Here is an 8,508-nt window from a genome sequence, read left to right as displayed (position 1 = left end):
TGACACAGAGACCACCCTGGTCCCTTCCTTGACAGAAGCTGACACAGAGACCACCCTGATCCCATCCTTGACTGAGGCTAACACAGAGACCACCATGAGCCCATCCTTGACAGAGGCTGACCCAGATACCACCCTGATCCCAGCCTTGACAGAGGCTGACACAGAGACCACCCTGATCCCATCCTTGACAGAAGCTGACACAGAGACCACCCTGATCCCATCCTTGACAGAGGCTGACACAGAGACCACCCTGATCCAACTGACACAGAGACCACCATGATCCCATCATTGACAGAGGCTGACACAGAGACCACCATGAGCCCAGCCTTGACAGAGGCTGACACAGAGACCACCCTGATCCCATCCTTGAAAGAGGCTCACACAGAGACCACCCTGATCCCACTGACACAGAGACCACCATGATCTCATCCTTGACAGAGGCTGACACAGAGACCACCATGAGCCCAGCCTTGACAGAGGCTGACACAGAGACCACCCTGAACCCATCCTTGACAGGGGCTGACACAGAGACAACCCTGAACCCATCCTTGACAGAGGCTAACACATAGGCCACCCTGATCCCAGCCTTGACAGAGGCTGACACAGAGACCACCATGATCCCATGCTTGACAGAGGCTGACACAGAGACCACCCTGATCCCAGCCTTGACAGAGGCAGACACAGAGACCACCCTGATCCCTGCCTTGACAGAGGCTAACACAGAGACCACCCTGATCCCATCCTTGACAGAGGCTGACACAGAGACCACCCTGATCCCATCCTTGACAGAGGCTGACACAGAGACCACCCTGATCCCACTGACACAGAGACCACCATGATCACATCCTTGACAGAGGCTGATACAGAGACCACCATGAGCCCAGCCTTGACAGAGGCTGACACAGAGACCACCCTGATCCCATCCTTGACAGAGGCTAACACAGCGACCACCCTGATCCCATCCTTGACAGAGGCTGACACAGAGACCACCCTGATCCCATCCTTGGCAGAGGCTCACAAAGAGACCACCCTGACCCCACTGACACAGAGACCACCATGATCTCATCCTTGACAGAGGCTGACACAGAGACCACCATGAGCCCAGCCTTGACAGAGGCTGACACAGAGACCACCCTGATCCCATCCTTGACAGGGGGGCTGACACAGAGACCACCATGATCCCATCCTTGACAGAGGCTGACACAGAGACCACCATAAACCCATCCTTGATAGAGGTTGACACAAAGACCACCCTGATCCCAGAGACCACCCTGATCCCATCCTTGATAGAGGCTGACACAGAGACCACCCTGATCCCATCCTTGACAGTGGCTGACACAGAGACCACCCTGGTCCCTTCCTTGACAGAAGCTGACACAGAGACCACCCTGATCCCATCCTTGACTGAGGCTAACACAGAGACCACCATGAGCCCATCCTTGACAGAGGCTGACCCAGATACCACCCTGATCCCAGCCTTGACAGAGGCTGACACAGAGACCACCCTGATCCCATCCTTGACAGAAGCTGAAACAGAGACCACCCTGATCCCATCCTTGACAGAGGCTGACACAGAGACCACCCTGATCCAACTGACACAGAGACCACCATGATCCCATCATTGACAGAGGCTGACACAGAGACCACCATGAGCCCAGCCTTGACAGAGGCTGACACAGAGACCACCCTGATCCCATCCTTGAAAGAGGCTCACACAGAGACCACCCTGATCCCACTGACACAGAGACCACCATGATCTCATCCTTGACAGAGGCTGACACAGAGACCACCATGAGCCCAGCCTTGACAGAGGCTGACACAGAGACCACCCTGAACCCATCCTTGACAGGGGCTGACACAGAGACAACCCTGAACCCATCCTTGACAGAGGCTAACACATAGGCCACCCTGATCCCAGCCTTGACAGAGGCTGACACAGAGACCACCATGATCCCATGCTTGACAGAGGCTGACACAGAGACCACCCTGATCCCAGCCTTGACAGAGGCAGACACAGAGACCACCCTGATCCCTGCCTTGACAGAGGCTAACACAGAGACCACCCTGAGCTCTTAGTCCACCCTGATCCCAGCCTTGACAGAGGCTGACACAGAGACCACCCTGATCCCAGCCTTGACAGAGGCTGACACACAGACCACCCTGATCCCATCCTTGACAGAGGCTGACACAGAGACGACCCTGATCCCATCCATGACAGAGGCTGACACAGAGACCACCATGATCCCATCCTTGACAGAGGCTGACAGAGAGACCACCATGAGCCCAGCCTTGACAGAGGCTGACACAGAGACCACTCTGATCCCATCCTTGACAGAGGCTGACAGAGACCACCCTGATCCCATCCTTGACAGAGGCTGACACAGAGACCACACTGATCCCATCCTTGACAGAGACTGACACAGAGACCACCCTGATCCCATCCTTGACAGAGGCTGACACAGATCCACCCTGAGCCCATCCGAGACAAGGCTGAAACAGAGACCACCCTGATCCCAGCCTTGACAGAGGCTGACACAGAGACCACCCTGATCCCATCTTTGACAGAGCCTAACACAGAGACCACCCTGATCCCAGAGACCACCCTGATCCCATCCTTGACAGAGGCTGACACAGAGACCACACTGATCCCATCCTTGACTGAGGCTAATACAGAGACCGCCCTGATCCCAGAGACCACCGTGATCCCATCCTTGACAGAGGCTAACACAGAGACCACCCTGATCCCATCCTTGACAGAGGCAGACACAGAGACCACCCTGATCCCATCCTTGACAGAGGCTGACACAGAGACCACCATAAACCCATCCTTGATAGAGGTTGACACAGAGACCACCCTGATCCCAGAGACCACCCTGATCCCATCCTTGACAGAGGCTGACACAGAGACCACCCTGATCCAATCCTTGACAGTGGCTGACACAGAGACCACCCTGGTCCCTTCCTTGACAGAAGCGGACACAGAGACCACCCTGATCCCATCCTTGACAGAGGCTGACACAGAGACCACCATGATCCCATCCTTGACAGAGGCTGACACAGAGACCACCATAAACCCATCCTTGATAGAGGTTGACACAGAGACCACCCTGATCCCAGAGACCACCCTGATCCCATCCTTGACAGAGGCTGACACAGAGACCACCCTGATCCAATCCTTGACAGTGGCTGACACAGAGACCACCCTGGTCCCTTCCTTGACAGAGGCTGACACAGAGACCACCCTGATCCCGTCCTTGACTGAGGCTAACACAGAGACCACCATGAGCCCATCCTTGACAGAGGCTGACCCAGAGACCACCCTGATCCCAGCCTTGACAGAGGCTGACACAGAGACCACCCTGATCCCATCCTTGACAGAGGCTGACACAGAGACCACCCTGATCCCATCCTTGACAGAGGCTGACACAGAGACCACCCTGATCCCACTGACACAGAGACCACCATGATCACATCCTTGACAGAGGCTGATACAGAGACCACCATGAGCCCAGCCTTGACAGAGGCTGACACAGAGACCACCCTGATCCCATCCTTGACAGAGGCTAACACAGCGACCACCCTGATCCAATCCTTGACAGAGGCTGACACAGAGACCACCCTGATCCCATCCTTGGCAGAGGCTCACAAAGAGACCACCCTGACCCCACTGACACAGAGACCACCATGATCTCATCCTTGACAGAGGCTGACACAGAGACCACCATGAGCCCAGCCTTGACAGAGGCTGACACAGAGACCACCCTGATCCCATCCTTGACAGGGGGGCTGACACAGAGACCACCATGATCCCATCCTTGACAGAGGCTGACACAGAGACCACCATAAACCCATCCTTGATAGAGGTTGACACAAAGACAACCCTGATCCCAGAGACCACCCTGATCCCATCCTTGATAGAGGCTGACACAGAGACCACCCTGATCCCATCCTTGACAGTGGCTGACACAGAGACCACCCTGGTCCCTTCCTTGACAGAAGCTGACACAGAGACCACCCTGATCCCATCCTTGACTGAGGCTAACACAGAGACCACCATGAGCCCATCCTTGACAGAGGCTGACCCAGATACCACCCTGATCCCAGCCTTGACAGAGGCTGACACAGAGACCACCCTGATCCCATCCTTGACAGAAGCTGACACAGAGACCACCCTGATCCCATCCTTGACAGAGGCTGACACAGAGACCACCCTGATCCAACTGACACAGAGACCACCATGATCCCATCATTGACAGAGGCTGACACAGAGACCACCATGAGCCCAGCCTTGACAGAGGCTGACACAGAGACCACCCTGATCCCATCCTTGAAAGAGGCTCACACAGAGACCACCCTGATCCCACTGACACAGAGACCACCATGATCTCATCCTTGACAGAGGCTGACACAGAGACCACCATGAGCCCAGCCTTGACAGAGGCTGACACAGAGACCACCCTGAACCCATCCTTGACAGGGGCTGACACAGAGACAACCCTGAACCCATCCTTGACAGAGGCTAACACATAGGCCACCCTGATCCCAGCCTTGACAGAGGCTGACACAGAGACCACCATGATCCCATGCTTGACAGAGGCTGACACAGAGACCACCCTGATCCCAGCCTTGACAGAGGCAGACACAGAGACCACCCTGATCCCTGCCTTGACAGAGGCTAACACAGAGACCACCCTGAGCTCTTAGTCCACCCTGATCCCAGCCTTGACAGAGGCTGACACAGAGACCACCCTGATCCCATCCTTGACAGAGGCTGACACAGAGACCACCCTGATCCCATCCTTGACAGAGGCTGACACAGAGACCACCCTGATCCCACTGACACAGAGACCACCATGATCACATCCTTGACAGAGGCTGATACAGAGACCACCATGAGCCCAGCCTTGACAGAGGCTGACACAGAGACCACCCTGATCCCATCCTTGACAGAGGCTAACACAGCGACCACCCTGATCCCATCCTTGACAGAGGCTGACACAGAGACCACCCTGATCCCATCCTTGGCAGAGGCTCACAAAGAGACCACCCTGACCCCACTGACACAGAGACCACCATGATCTCATCCTTGACAGAGGCTGACACAGAGACCACCATGAGCCCAGCCTTGACAGAGGTTGACACAGAGACCACCCTGATCCCATCCTTGACAGGGGGGCTGACACAGAGACCACCATGATCCCATCCTTGACAGAGGCTGACACAGAGACCACCATAAACCCATCCTTGATAGAGGTTGACACAGAGACCACCCTGATCCCAGAGACCACCCTGATCCCATCCTTGACAGAGGCTGACACAGAGACCACCCTGATCCAATCCTTGACAGTGGCTGACACAGAGACCACCCTGGTCCCTTCCTTGACAGAAGCGGACACAGAGACCACCCTGATCCCATCCTTGACAGAGGCTGACACAGAGACCACCATGATCCCATCCTTGACAGAGGCTGACACAAAGACCACCCTGATCCCAGAGACCACCCTGATCCCATCCTTGATAGAGGCTGACACAGAGACCACCCTGATCCCATCCTTGACAGTGGCTGACACAGAGACCACCCTGGTCCCTTCCTTGACAGAAGCTGACACAGAGACCACCCTGATCCCATCCTTGACTGAGGCTAACACAGAGACCACCATGAGCCCATCCTTGACAGAGGCTGACCCAGATACCACCCTGATCCCAGCCTTGACAGAGGCTGACACAGAGACCACCCTGATCCCATCCTTGACAGAAGCTGAAACAGAGACCACCCTGATCCCATCCTTGACAGAGGCTGACACAGAGACCACCCTGATCCAACTGACACAGAGACCACCATGATCCCATCATTGACAGAGGCTGACACAGAGACCACCATGAGCCCAGCCTTGACAGAGGCTGACACAGAGACCACCCTGATCCCATCCTTGAAAGAGGCTCACACAGAGACCACCCTGATCCCACTGACACAGAGACCACCATGATCTCATCCTTGACAGAGGCTGACACAGAGACCACCATGAGCCCAGCCTTGACAGAGGCTGACACAGAGACCACCCTGAACCCATCCTTGACAGGGGCTGACACAGAGACAACCCTGAACCCATCCTTGACAGAGGCTAACACATAGGCCACCCTGATCCCAGCCTTGACAGAGGCTGACACAGAGACCACCATGATCCCATGCTTGACAGAGGCTGACACAGAGACCACCCTGATCCCAGCCTTGACAGAGGCAGACACAGAGACCACCCTGATCCCTGCCTTGACAGAGGCTAACACAGAGACCACCCTGAGCTCTTAGTCCACCCTGATCCCAGCCTTGACAGAGGCTGACACAGAGACCACCCTGATCCCAGCCTTGACAGAGGCTGACACACAGACCACCCTGATCCCATCCTTGACAGAGGCTGACACAGAGACGACCCTGATCCCATCCATGACAGAGGCTGACACAGAGACCACCATGATCCCATCCTTGACAGAGGCTGACAGAGAGACCACCATGAGCCCAGCCTTGACAGAGGCTGACACAGAGACCACTCTGATCCCATCCTTGACAGAGGCTGACAGAGACCACCCTGATCCCATCCTTGACAGAGGCTGACACAGAGACCACACTGATCCCATCCTTGACAGAGACTGACACAGAGACCACCCTGATCCCATCCTTGACAGAGGCTGACACAGATCCACCCTGAGCCCATCCGAGACAAGGCTGAAACAGAGACCACCCTGATCCCAGCCTTGACAGAGGCTGACACACAGACCACCCTGATTCCAGCCTTGACAGAGGCTGACACAGAGACTACCTTGATCCCATCCTTGGCAGAGGCTGACACAGAGACCACCCTGATCCCAGCCTTGACAGAGGCTGACACAGAGACCACCATGATCCCAGCCTTGACAGAGGCTGACACAGAGACCACCCTGATCCCATCCTTGACAGAGGCTGACACTGAGACCTCCATGATCCCATCCTTGACAGAGGCTGACACAGAGACCACCCTGATCCCATCTTTGACAGAGCCTAACACAGAGACCACCCTGATCCCAGAGACCACCCTGATCCCATCCTTGACAGAGGCTGACACAGAGACCACACTGATCCCATCCTTGACTGAGGCTAATACAGAGACCGCCCTGATCCCAGAGACCACCGTGATCCCATCCTTGACAGAGGCTAACACAGAGACCACCCTGATCCCATCCTTGACAGAGGCAGACACAGAGACCACCCTGATCCCATCCTTGACAGAGGCTGACACAGAGACCACCATAAACCCATCCTTGATAGAGGTTGACACAGAGACCACCCTGATCCCAGAGACCACCCTGATCCCATCCTTGACAGAGGCTGACACAGAGACCACCCTGATCCAATCCTTGACAGTGGCTGACACAGAGACCACCCTGGTCCCTTCCTTGACAGAAGCGGACACAGAGACCACCCTGATCCCATCCTTGACAGAGGCTGACACAGAGACCACCATGATCCCATCCTTGACAGAGGCTGACACAGAGACCACCATAAACCCATCCTTGATAGAGGTTGACACAGAGACCACCCTGATCCCAGAGACCACCCTGATCCCATCCTTGACAGAGGCTGACACAGAGACCACCCTGATCCAATCCTTGACAGTGGCTGACACAGAGACCACCCTGGTCCCTTCCTTGACAGAGGCTGACACAGAGACCACCCTGATCCCGTCCTTGACTGAGGCTAACACAGAGACCACCATGAGCCCATCCTTGACAGAGGCTGACCCAGAGACCACCCTGATCCCAGCCTTGACAGAGGCTGACACAGAGACCACCCTGATCCCATCCTTGACAGAGGCTGACACAGAGACCACCCTGATCCCATCCTTGACAGAGGCTGACACAGAGACCACCCTGATCCCACTGACACAGAGACCACCATGATCACATCCTTGACAGAGGCTGATACAGAGACCACCATGAGCCCAGCCTTGACAGAGGCTGACACAGAGACCACCCTGATCCCATCCTTGACAGAGGCTAACACAGCGACCACCCTGATCCCATCCTTGACAGAGGCTGACACAGAGACCACCCTGATCCCATCCTTGGCAGAGGCTCACAAAGAGACCACCCTGACCCCACTGACACAGAGACCACCATGATCTCATCCTTGACAGAGGCTGACACAGAGACCACCATGAGCCCAGCCTTGACAGAGGCTGACACAGAGACCACCCTGATCCCATCCTTGACAGGGGGGCTGACACAGAGACCACCATGATCCCATCCTTGACAGAGGCTGACACAGAGACCACCATAAACCCATCCTTGATAGAGGTTGACACAAAGACAACCCTGATCCCAGAGACCACCCTGATCCCATCCTTGATAGAGGCTGACACAGAGACCACCCTGATCCCATCCTTGACAGTGGCTGACACAGAGACCACCCTGGTCCCTTCCTTGACAGAAGCTGACACAGAGACCACCCTGATCCCATCCTTGACTGAGGCTAAC

This window comes from Lissotriton vulgaris, chromosome 8 (genome assembly GCF_964263255.1).
Source record: "Lissotriton vulgaris chromosome 8, aLisVul1.2, whole genome shotgun sequence".
Classification (NCBI taxonomy): Eukaryota; Metazoa; Chordata; class Amphibia; order Caudata; family Salamandridae; genus Lissotriton; species Lissotriton vulgaris.
The sequence above is the reverse complement of the archived record's forward strand: the minus strand, read 5'-3'. Positions refer to the sequence as shown.